Below are 12,254 nucleotides of genomic sequence, written 5' to 3'. Positions count from 1 at the left end.
CTCCCACGCCCACATTTTCATATTCTTTTCATCACAAGCTGGGCAGACTACCATCTTGACCCTGCTTCTTGTGGCCTCTCATCCTGAAGGCCTTGGGGCTTATCTAGGGCAAACATCTGGCTCAGACGTTGTCCACCATGCCTGGAGCCTTGGAGAGGGACAGGGCGCTTGTAGCATCGTGGCCACAGGGAGTGTCAGTGTCTACCCAAGAGCAGGGGTGTGTGTGTGCAAACGCATCCATGTGCACAGATATACACCTGTGTGCAGAGGACTCTTCTGCATGGGGGGCACGCATCCTTCCAGGCATATGGGCACTCTCAGTGAGAACATTTATGTATGGATGTGTACATATCCACACGCAGCATGGTACACATGTTCACAGTAGCCCCTGTCTACACAGCAGTGTAAGTGCATTCCGCAATGCTGGTGTGTGTGTCCGTAATGGTGTACAAGTGTATAATGCCTCATCTACATGGACAGAATATACATTTGCATTTATCGCTGGAGACTTGCATGTAACAATATACACGTGGCTGATTGGCTGTGTGTGTGTGTGTGACCGGCAGTCTGTGTGTGTGGGGCACAGGTTTATGTGGAGACAGAAAAGGTGTCTGCTGATTCCATCGTTTCTCCTAATGAATCACTGGGAAATACACGTGTGGGAAAACTGTATCTTTCATGCTTAAATATATTTCCGCACATACAAACGAAACGTGGTGTTCTGCCATCTAAGATGCTGCATGTAAACATCATGTATCATTGATAGAATTCAATAAGCCATGCAAGGCCCCGGTAACATTCCTTAAAATTTTATTTAACACTGTTTCAGCCAAGCAGCGTTGGGCCAAGTCTCATTACACACTGTGGATTACGGGTACAAATGCACAATTTATAGGATATAATATACAACACATGTGAAGCGTAACAGAGAAGTATCACCTAAAAATTACAAAGGTCTCCATCTTTCTTTGGGCTCAACTTAGTCCCCTTCCTTCCCCAAACCTGATTAAAACCCATTCCTTCACACTTCCCTAGGAGGTCTCTGCATTTGTGGTGAAGAGAGATAAAATGGTGGGTGAGGATTTAGGGTGGGGGAAGAGATAACACTCTAAGACCTGGTCTCTGGAATGTTTCTACTCCTCCCCAGACTGTCAGAGGCAGGCTCGAGCCCCAGCATGTGTTACAACACGGAGGCTGAAGAAAGCATCTTTATAGTTCCTCGGGTTGACTGAAAAGTTATTCATTCAGAACGAGTAAAAAGAGCATCGAACTTATCAAATTGATAGTAAATCCTTCATTAAAAGATTCATACGAATGGTTCCCTGCTTCTCTTTTTTTAAGGGGGAACTACGTCCTCTCTTGAGCCCAAAGGAGAACGACCTTGCACATGGTTACAGGCCTGCCAGCCCCCCTTTCAAAATGTGGGCTGGCTGTTTGCCTGAAACATCAGCTAAATGATGAGTGGCCTGAGAGAACAGGAAAACTCAGGAGCTGGGAAGATGGGACCCAAACCAGAACGTGAGCAAGAAAATGGTAGAACCACCAACGAGGGGCCTCCACGCTGAAAATGCTCCTTGACCAGCCAGCCACTGGGCAGTGAAGAGAGGTCAAGGCCCCATGTGGATACACGCCCATGTATAAGACAGATGACTAACCTACTGTATAGCACAGGGAACGCGACTCAGCGCTCTGCTGCTGCTGCTGCTAAGTCGCTTCAGTCGTGTCCGACTCTGTGTGACCCCACAGACGGCAGCCCACCAGGCTCCCCCCATCCCTGGGATTCTCCAGGCAAGAACACTGGAGTGGGTGCCATTTCCTTCTCCAATGCATAAAAGTGAAAAGTGAAAGTAAAGTTGCTCAGTCATGTCCAACTCTAGCAACCTCATGGACTGCAGCCTACCAGGCTCCTCCATCCATGGGATTTTCCAGGCAAGAGTACTGGAGTGGGGTGCCATTGCCTTCTCCTACTCAGCGCTCTAGGGTTACCTAAGTGGAAAGGAAATGCAAAGATGGGGCTACGTGTATACATACAGCTGATTCACTTTGCTGGACAGGAGAAACTAACACAGCACTGTCAAGCAACTAAACTCCAATAAAAATGTTTTAAAAAAGATCCCGTGTGGGGCCACCGAGACCTGTTCTCTGGGATCTCCTCTTACCACCTCTGGGTTTCATTTTGACTTGACACCACCAAGACTGAGACAAGGAACTCCCTACGCCTACCCGCCTGTGTTTCTGTAACTTCCCTCCAACTGAGCCTGAGGGGCCTGTGAAGTAAAGACAAGCAGCCTAATTTGAACAGCCATCAGACCCCCCCACCCCACTCCAACTCCCCAACTCCTCTGCCACCCACAGCAAAGCAGTCATCAGAACTATCTTTTCAGACAGTCCCCCGGCCCCTCTCCGCCAGCAGCGATACCAGCCAACCTGCTCGAATGCCAGCACCAAAGAGGACTGTATGGTCTTCACACGCTGAAGCCTCCAGAGCCTGGTGCTGTGAGCTGGCTCCTGGGTGAATATAGAAAAAAAAAAAGTTTCCTAATATTTAGATTAGAACTTAGTATGGGAAAAAGCGCCCATCAATGTGTGTGCCCCTCTCTAACACACACACACACACACACACACACACATACACACGGCCACACAGACAAATCATGAATCATCTCTGTGGCTGAGCATTTTAGCGTTCAGTAATATTCTCAGAGGCCCAGGGTTTTCAGGCAAATCCCAGGTCTGCACACAAGGACACTGCATAAATCCCTCCCCTTATGAAAGGCCAGTCTGAGCAGATGGGACCACTCCTAAGTAAACTGTGGAACCCTCCCCATCTCTGGAGGAGCGGCAGGGGGCCGGCCCTACCAGCCCAGAGATCAACAGAAGCTAACGTTTTCATCCCCAACTTACCTCTCCGAGGGAGGTGTCTGTTTCACCACATAGTCCTCCCTCTGCTCCCCCAAGGGGAAGGCAGAGCCCGAGGGGACTGGCGGAAACCCCTGCAAAGCAAGTGGTGGCCAGAGTCGGGTAGGCGAAGATGAGCATCGGAGAGCAGGCCAGGGCTGGAGGAGGTAAGAGGCCAAAGGACTCCCTCCAGGCCAGGTTCTTCCCATGTTAAGTCTGGGGAAATAGCCTCAAAGCAACTCCACTTCTTGATAATCTGCCTCATTAATAATTATTCAACAAAAAAGTGCTTTTAAGAAGAAGGAAGGGCCAGATAATTAAACAGTCAGCAGAGGTCGAGGCTTCATCCACCTTGTTCTCTCTGGCCCCTTACCTGCAGCCTAGGCCAAAGATATATGCTACACCGATTACCACCCCAAACCCTCTTCAGCTCCCCAGGTATGTCAGAAAGACATAAGGCAGGTGGATGGAGAGAGAAAGACCGACCTGGGCACCCCCAGGTGCTCCCCAGGAAACGCACGGACTGTGAAATTACACCAGGGCTGGACAACTTACCACCACGCTGGAACCCTTGGGGTACTGAAATAATTAACTTGCTAATCAGCTACACCTTGCTCTTTCCTTTCTTCCTGGAAAAATAACAATTGCAAATCGCCTTCACATCGGGTTCCTGTGTCAGTCACTTGGAGACAAATGATGCTCTGGAAGAAATACTCTCTTGCCTGCGTGTAAACTGAACCGGATCCTACCAAGTGAGGCCTCTTCCCCCTTCTCCTCCCCCCCAACCCTTCGCACCAGGCGTGGAGGGGGGCCTGGGGGAGGGGGACACAGAGACAGAATGTTTCTGGAGGGGCAGAGCTTTTTCTCTGTCCACGGCACAGACATTTGCCATCTCCGCTAAGCTTTCTTGATTTCGGCCCTCTTTAGCCCGCTCGCCGGCGCTAAACAGCCAAGATCCATGTGGAGAAAAGAGGATTGATTAGAACTGTAATAATAATCCCTGGCATTCGTCCGGCTTTAGCGTTTACAAAGTGTTTCCACACATTATCTCATTCGGTCAGAGGAGGCCGGAGCTGGAGGGAATCTGAGCAATCATGTAGCTCAATTCCTGCGGGTTACCGATGGGGAAACCGAGGCCCCAAGAGGTTGAATGTCTTCCCCAAAGGCCACAGCTAAGGACAGCGTGGCCAGGTCCTCATGTTCACTGCCTAGAGACCCTGGGCCGTCTCCCATCCTCTGAAAAGAGGGAAAGGGCGCGATCACCTTTTGGGTCCACTGTGGATGTAAACCAGGAAAGCAGAAAATTACAAGAGTAGAGCATGGGCACCAGTAAAAGCCGATCTCACAAGAAATGGTTTGGGGGGACTGGGAGTGGAGGAGACTAGTGAACACACTTCCCCGCTGTCTCTGTCCCCTTGTCTCCCACTTCTGTCTAGGCTTCAAAATATGAACATGGTGCAGTTTGGGATCTAAGGCTTAATTCGGCCACAGGTCCCCGGGGAAGGTGTGGGAGTGGGGGGGTGCTTTTCTCGGATTTAAATCTGGCACCTCCACTCCCAGGAGTCACGGCACGAGGGGCTCATGTGTGCACACATGTGTCCACTCAAGACACTGGATTTAGTGGCGAAAAACAGGCATCTTGATCCTTTCACAGATCAGATGATTTGCAAATTAATAGCTCTCCACCCCCTCCCCAGGCCTCTCTCTCTCACACACACACACACACACACACACACACCCCTCCCACCACTCCTGGCTCTGAGGAGGTGAAAAAAAGATTTCTGGTGAAGAGAGACACAAGAGTGGAAAAATATCAGGTAGGGGCAAGGAAGCAAACTGACACTGGATTCTGGAGGAAAACACTTCTCCGTGAGTGGCAGGAAGTGTATTTCGACGGGGGTCTTGACGTTTCCTTGCCCCCGTGGCCCGAGCCCCCTCAGAAGGTAAGCGGTTCCTTTGTGTGTTCGTTTATTACTAAGCCCAACTCTTTTCCTTCTAAAACTCCTTCTTCTCCCTGTTGAGCTGACCATGCTTCTGGATTTATGAAGAGAGATGTTTTAGCAGAAATCCCCCAGAGTGGCCCATCAGCCCTAAATCCCAGGCCCGCTCACCCCCCCAAGACCCCATGACACACAGCATGCCAACACGGCTTCCTCTTGCCTATGCATTAGCCATCCATTGTGGCAACCTGACATCTCTCACACATAAAACCGTAAGAGAGAAATAAAATATCTGTCTCTTGGCGAAAATAAAGCTTTGCCTCCCTCCTGATGTATAGGATATAAAATAAAGCCGCGGCTCCAATAGTGGCTTTTCCTTATGCCGGAGTTGCCTTTGCACACACGGAGACAATGAAGACGGATGGTTTGGGACGAGGCCCAGCCTCCTGGGGCCGCCTTCACCCTGTTTTATGGTCGTCTCTCCCCCTCCTCCCTGCCCGTCTTTTTCTTTCTTCTTCACTTTCTTTCCTTTCTGCTGCGGCTTTGCCTTTCATTTGCCCTTCTCTTTCTTTCCTTTGGAACTTTATTCCTCTTGTTCGCTTTCTTTCTAAAGCAGGGAGACAAGAACCGAGTTGCTCATTTTCCCTGAAGCGCCTGCCATCTCTCCCCACCTCCCCCTTCTCCAGACCCCCAACTCTCTCCGGACTGCCAGCCCCTATGACGGATCTTGCTGGGACTGCTTAGGGACCTGCTTTGGTCAAATGTACAAACTTTCCCCAGGGACAATTAAAAATGTATTTAGTGGTGGTGGCGATTTTCCTTTTCCCCCTTTGAGGAACTGCCCTCCTCCCTTTCCTCTCCCTCGACTCCGGTGGTTTGTGGATCTCAGCAGTTATTTATTTAGCCTCCGAGGAGCCAACAGAGCAAAGCTGCCACCTCACAGGGGCGAGAGTTGACATCTACCTCTCAAACCCCAGCCTCAAAGCTGCCTCATTAGACAGACCGTGTGGGCCTTGGGCCCCTTCCGGCCAACTCAGCTGCATGAGGTTTGATTCCAGTGCCTCCAGATCTGCCCCGCCTCATTCTCCATTCCTGGGAACTAGTGTGCAGTGTGAGGGCAAGAAGAGGGGTCCCTCCTTGGGCTCACACAGAGAGATGGAACTGCCACCCTCACAATCACAAACGTGGTCACCCCCCACACACACACTTGACACTCCCTCAGTGCACAGCGGCCACCTTTTGTCTCCTCCATCCCGGAGACCTGGCTCCCACCAGGTGTGCCTTGCTCCCCTCTGTGTCCTTCCTCTGTGTCTCCAGAAGCTTCTTTCCATCCCTGCCCTGACCTCATCCCTTGGGCTGCTTCCTGACCCATTCAGAACCTCACCTGCTCCGACAAGGGATACAGGATACATCCCAGGTGAGGGAAGAGTAAGTAGTGCCTGGAAGAAAAGGGGGTGCAAGGTCTGGGTTCCTGGGTGAGCAACAGGGAAGGAGGGGGAGCTTTGGTGTTGCAGGCAGAATCCAGCAGAGGGGCTGTGGGTGGCTTTTAGCCTCTGAAATTGATGAAGGTGTGTGTGTATGTGTGTGTGTGTGTGTGTGTGTGTGTGTGTGTGTGTGTGGAGGGCCCCTGGTCACCCCTAATTTGAGAAGAGCTTTATTAATGCAAACACAGACGGAGCTGGTGAGGCAGCAACATCTATTGAACTCTGCCCCCATGGGGGGCAGGTCCAGAAAGAACTCAATCCTGGTCACAAAGCTTTGGGGTCTCTCTCTCCACCTGGTATCTCTCCAGATATCAGCAGCGACCACTGCCATTAGGTAAGGGGAGAGAGTCAATTAGTGAGAGGATTAATTACTCCGAGGCACGAGCCCCGTTTGTCTTCCTTACCGGGTGCGAGTGTGTTCAGACGGAGGAACACGGGCACGCACCCAAATACACATTGTTGTCACGCCGTCTTAGACGTTTTATTTATTTGTTGGATTCCTGCCCAGAGCCGCTCACACGCTCTTCCATGGGCTCTGAGTCTCCCACCCAGCAGGCCGCCTCCTTTTCTCCTGCCTCTGATCGGCTGTCACACCCGGGACACACTTCAGTCCCCCCTAGGCGCCTGCAGGCTCCTGGGCTCTGAGCCTCACTCACCCTGCCACCTTTTTTGGTCACAGGGTGCCTTTCCGTTTCTTTTCCTCCACACATTTCCTCCAGTATGTCTTTCCTCCTTTCATCCCCGCTTACTTTTCCACGGTCCTTCTCTTTCCCCCTCTGGGCTTCTACTCCCCTATTCACTGTTCCCCTGCCCTCACCTGTCTTTTTCTCTCTCTCTCCCTGTCCTGCCTCCTCCAGCTCACCCTGTTCATCTTGTCCTTTGCTCAGCGGGGCAGTGCTGAGATCACCACGCTCGACCTGGCTCCCTGCTTGCGTGTCCAGGGTGCCTCCAGCCCTTGTGGGAAGCCCAGTGTTGCTTACCCAGCCCGAGCACACATCATGAAGGCCCGGTCTGGATGCTGCTGCCCTTTCTCAGCCTTGAGGTCCCCGCCTCCCCTCACCTGGGTCTTAGAGACGTGGCTGGGAGGAAGGAAGTGCACAAAGGCGCAGCAGGGTGACAAGCCCCCCAAACTTCTCGTCTTCAGTAGTGCACTGACCCTGTAACCTCAGGATTTCTTTCCCGGGGAAAAAAGGAGGTAATACCGATCCCCCCAACCCCGCCCCACCCCCACGCGCACACACACACTTACTACGTGGTTCTGGGCAGATTGTGAAAAAAAACAAAACTAAAGTGCTGCATGCAAGTAGGTCATTTCCAGGAGAGAGTGTGGGAGTGAGACTAAGGCAACCCAAAGCAGGAGCAAAGAAAGGAGACAGCAGGAGAGGTTGGATCAGATCCCCGGACTCAGGCTGGCTTCCAGGACTCCATCAGTGGTGTCCTCTAGAGTCAGTGTGGAGTTTGCTTGGCCTCCAGGACTATGAGGGTCTCAGCCACGCCGGGCTCACTCCCTCCTCCCTCTCCCTGGAAGGTGGTGGCTGGCTGCGCCTTATTGCAGCAGGCCAGCACAGGGACCCAGCCTGCTCTGCTGCAGGCGCCCCCTTTCTTGGCCTTACCGCTGGTTTCTGGGGGGTGGACAGGAGCACGCTGAGTGAGGAAGAAAGCAGCCAGGACGGTGGCCCGTGATTAGAACCAAAAGCAATCAACCAAGCTGGCAGACTTGGATCCTTGGGCCTCCCAATCCCTGCATTGGGAAGGAGGCGACATGGTGCTTGGAATCAAGGAAGAAAGGGGGTACAAGAGAGGGCACCTTCAGCCCCCCAGCTGCAGGGTGGCTGGGAAGAAGCGGCAGGACCCTCCCATCCCGCGTTCCTAGGGCCAGGTGCCACCTCTGGGGCTGGTCTTGAAGGTGATTCTCATAGGAGAAACCTGTGTTGTGAATGCCACTTCCTGGGCCCTGTGGGGCCTTTTCCAAGAGCACCTGGGATGAGGTTCAGAGGATGCTGCAGCCGCTGAGCGATGACTGGGCAGCAAATTGCCCCCCGCAGCACCCAGGGCAGAATTTACAACCCTGGCAGCCGAGCAAGTGGTGTGCGTGGTGGTGGGTTCGGGAGACGTGGAGAACTTTGGGTGGAAAGCGCTTGCAGGACTTGGGGACGCAGGCAGTAGGGGCGGCAGGTGAGGAGGTGAGGTTGGGGTTCTTTGCCAAGCAGACAGGGGTTTAAAAGCAGAGCTGAGCTGACAGGCTTCGGAGGCCGCCAATTTGGAAAGCTGGGTCAGTTTTCTCGCCGCGTCTCTGGGATCAATTACATTTTAAAATAAAAGCTCAATGGAAATGGAGGGAAAACACATTAATCTACTGTGCTGTCGCCTTGGAAGCTTTAAAACTGGGCTTAAATTTCTAGAATCAGGAGCCAGGAGGCCCTCTCTGAGTTGCTCTCCCCAACCCCCTGCTCGACTCGTGGGTTAGTTCCCCAGGACCTGTTTACTGAGTCATCTGGACACTGGGGCCAGAGAACCTGTCCCAGTCAGAGTCCTGTCCTGTCCTAGCCCTCAGATCCCCTAACCCACTATCCGAGCGCAGGGAGGGACCCTCTGTCCCCCCACTCGAACTCCCTGCACCCCCAAACGGGTGCAGCAACGTCTTCCAGCCCATTCTAAAGGCGGCCGCAGCGGACCTTGGGCTCAGAAGGGCCGGCAGCCGGGTCCAGCTGTCGCCCTGGAGGTCCCCACCGACCGCCCCCCACTCACCCCCGCGGTCCCTCTACTTTGCATAAGAAGGAGCCCAGCTGGGGCGGGGGCGGGGGCGAGCCACTCGGGACAGGGTCCGCTATAGATTCCAGAAAGGGGCGGTTGACTTGAGCGCGCTGGTGGCGAGAACCAAGACAGCTGGGGGTGTAGGGGAGGTGGGGAGAGCTGGGAGACAGCTCAGAGGACACCCCTTACCCCCACCGCGGGCCTCACCCAGCGCAGCAGGCTGGGAAGGCGCCTCTGGGTCCTGGTGGAGGCGGCGAGGACCCCAGCCACGCAGCTCTTAGCGTCTCCCGGGGTCCCTGAGTACCGGGTACCACTCGGCTGGTTCTTGGAAATGCACGGTCCGCGGCAGGAGCACAAAGCCAAGTTGCATCGCCGCACAACTAGCCTGCTGGTTTGGGGAACAGCGCGGCCCCTCCCCAGCTCCGCCCTGAGCCCGGGCCTGGGAGAGATCCGAGGAGGGGGCTGTTGAGAGAGAGAGAACCAGCCCCAACGCCTCCCTCGCCGCAGTGGGGAGCCAGAGCCCAGGTGTGTGTGGAGGGGGTGCGGAGACGGCGAAAGGGGCCTCCGATCCAGAGGTCCAGATGGGCGGAGCGCCAGAGAGGCGCACAGCCTGCCTTGGCTTGGTTTCCAACCGAAAGGTGTCGCGGGCGGCAAGGCGAGGGGGCTGCCAGCGGGCCTCGGGGGTGCAGGGCCGTGCGGGCGGAGGCTTAAGGATGGAAAACAGTGTTGGCAGAGTCCTAAAACCCCAATGTACCGAGCGCAAACCAAATTCGCTGTACGGGCTTCCCGGTTCGTTCGAAGAGGGGATTCCATTTGCAAAGAACTGAGTTCCTTGCCTGGCCAGGTTCGTAACAGTTGCGTTTCGGGGAGCATTTTCTCCAACTTAGCTGGGAGAGAGATGTCTGAACCCAGCCCCGCGTGTGGGGTCAAAAAGCCATTCCCCGAATACCGGCCAGACCGCGCTGGCTGGCCGCCCATTTTTATTGCCTTCTACACTTTAGCTGAATGCGCCTTCCTAACGCTCCTTCCAAAAACAAAAAAAAACAACAAAAAAAACAAAAAACGTGGCGCAAATGCGGGGCTTGCCTAGCCCTGCCACCTTCAGATTTCACTTCGGAAGAGATTCGGGTTAAGCATAGGAATGGTGCTGTCGAAACGAATTTGGTACTTGGTGTGGGTCGCGGAACTAGAGTGATTCTTCGAGGCTAAGACTCTCAGGACCCAGACTCGGCCCGAACTTCTGGGATAATCTGCCCCCCGCGGGCAGTGGTCCCTAGTTTATACTCCGAGGAAATTGAGGAAGGCATGGGCTCCGTAAGACGCGAACTACCAGAGGCTGTGCTCTGCGCCTGTCTGGGGAACCTGGTGCCAAGCTTGTCTGGGAAGCTGGAGCCTGGAAAAGGGGAGACGTGGAGGCCGGGCCGGTTCTCCGCACATCCCCATCCTTCTCAGTCTCCGGGTGGAGTCCCCAGGACGTCGCCGTTCCCTCCGTCACTACCACCCCCACCCCCGCCCGCCGCTATTGCCCCCACCGTTTCCCGCCTAGTCGTTTGTTTTCGTCTGTAAAAGGTGTCTCCGGATCACAGTTTTCTCGCAACTTCTCGCTGGGGTAGCAACTCCTCACCCGAGGCGCTTCCCCACCCACTCCTTTCCTCCCCCCTCCCCGGCGCCGCGCCTCCGGTCTCCCCCGCCCCCACTAGGAAACCGCCGGAATCAACTTTCCAAGACGGCACTGCGGGAAACAGACACCCAGATCTCCCAGAGCCCTGGAACCTGTGGACTTTGGATGGATTGGGGGAGGGGGCACAGAAGGAGCGACTGGAGGAGTGAGATTCTGCTGCCAAACGCCCTCCCCTCTTCGCCCCTAAAGACACGCGCGGTGCCCGGAGCAAACTTCTAGGCCAAGAAAGCAAGGGTGGCGGTGGGAAGGGACCCAGCACCCGCTGAATTGCAAAGCCAAACAGTGCACCTGGGCCGCCAAGGCTCCCGAAGCCAGCTGCACCCCAACCTCCAACAAGGCTCGATCTTGGGTACCACCCACCCTCAGGGCATAAGTCTGCCCTCCGCCTTCTCCCACTCACGCGCTCTCTCAGTCTCTCCGACCGCAAGCGACGCCTTACCGGAGCAGGAGGGGACCCGGGCACCTCGCTGCCCGCCGCCCGCACCGCGCAGGGCCGCGGTGGCAGTCGCCACTGATCCTCGAAACGCGGTCTCCCGGCACTCTCCCCAGCCGGGAGATGCAGGATGGTTTACAGAGGCACCGCGAGCCGCTGATTGGTCGTAGGCCGCCGTGACGTCGGCGGGCGCTGCATTAAGGCAAGGGGGCTTCCAGAGCCCAGCCAACAGCCGGGAGCAGTGACCGAGCCGCCGGAGCCGGGGAGAGACGCGCCGGGGCGGCGGACTGGGCCAGGAGACCAGGGACAGAGGGACGCCTGTCCGGGGACAGCCGGCGACAGCGGCGGCCCAGGCCGAGCTGTTCCAGCCGCGCACAACTGTAGCCGCGGCACCAGGACGTTTTTGTTTTGTTTTTGTTTTTAAAGCTCTTCAAGCTACACCCCCTCCCCCCGACTCCTCCCGCTGCAAAAGGAAAAAAAAAAAAAAAAGGAAGGAAAGAGGCTAGAAAGGAAACACAGATTTGCTACCCCAACGAAAAACAGAGGGGGAAAGGAAAAGAAAAGAAAGTCCAGAGACTGTGGGGTTTGCACGGAGGCAGCCGGAGCGTGGGCCGAGCGATGTGGGGCTGCGCGCCCAGGAGACCGCGAGTTGCGACTGGAGCCACGATGCACGGCCAGGCGCGGTGAGGAGCCGGACGGCACCCCCTCTCCGAAAGAGACCAGGCGCGGGGAGGGCTGTCCCGCGGAGACGGAGGCCGCCCGGCAGGCCACTGGCCGAGGTGACAGGGCTGGGGCGGTGGGGACCGCGCGCGCGCACCTGGCTGCGTCCGCGCGGAGTTGTCCCTCTCCGCTCTCGGTTGACAAGAGAACTCTTCTCCAAAAGGGGGGAAACCTAAGCAACGACAACAATCGACAACGAGATCTTCCTCCGGTCCTCCCCTCCTCCCTCCCTCCCCGCCTCGGCCAGCCCCTGCTCCCTCCCTGCCCGCCCAGGCCCACCGCGGGCGCCCAGCGCGTCCCGACCCGCTGAGCGATGCCGGCAGTTTAGGATCCAAAGCTTCTCT

At 55.5% G+C, this 12,254-nt stretch overlaps 1 long non-coding RNA gene across 1 annotated transcript; it reads right to left on the bottom strand.

Annotated features, from left to right (window-relative positions):
* Positions 1-1,852: 1,852 nt before the first annotated feature.
* On the bottom strand, positions 1,853-12,164 carry LOC123465580. The gene is made up of 4 exons (XR_006640822.1): positions 11,197-12,164; positions 2,905-2,993; positions 2,428-2,508; positions 1,853-1,986 (listed from the first exon to the last, which is right to left on the bottom strand). It is a non-coding gene; the product is annotated as an uncharacterized LOC123465580 (long non-coding RNA).
* Positions 12,165-12,254: the final 90 nt, after the last annotated feature.

Source organism: Bubalus bubalis, chromosome 3 (genome assembly GCF_019923935.1).
Source record: "Bubalus bubalis isolate 160015118507 breed Murrah chromosome 3, NDDB_SH_1, whole genome shotgun sequence".
Classification (NCBI taxonomy): Eukaryota; Metazoa; Chordata; class Mammalia; order Artiodactyla; family Bovidae; genus Bubalus; species Bubalus bubalis.
This window is presented reverse-complemented; position numbering and strand designations above follow the sequence as displayed.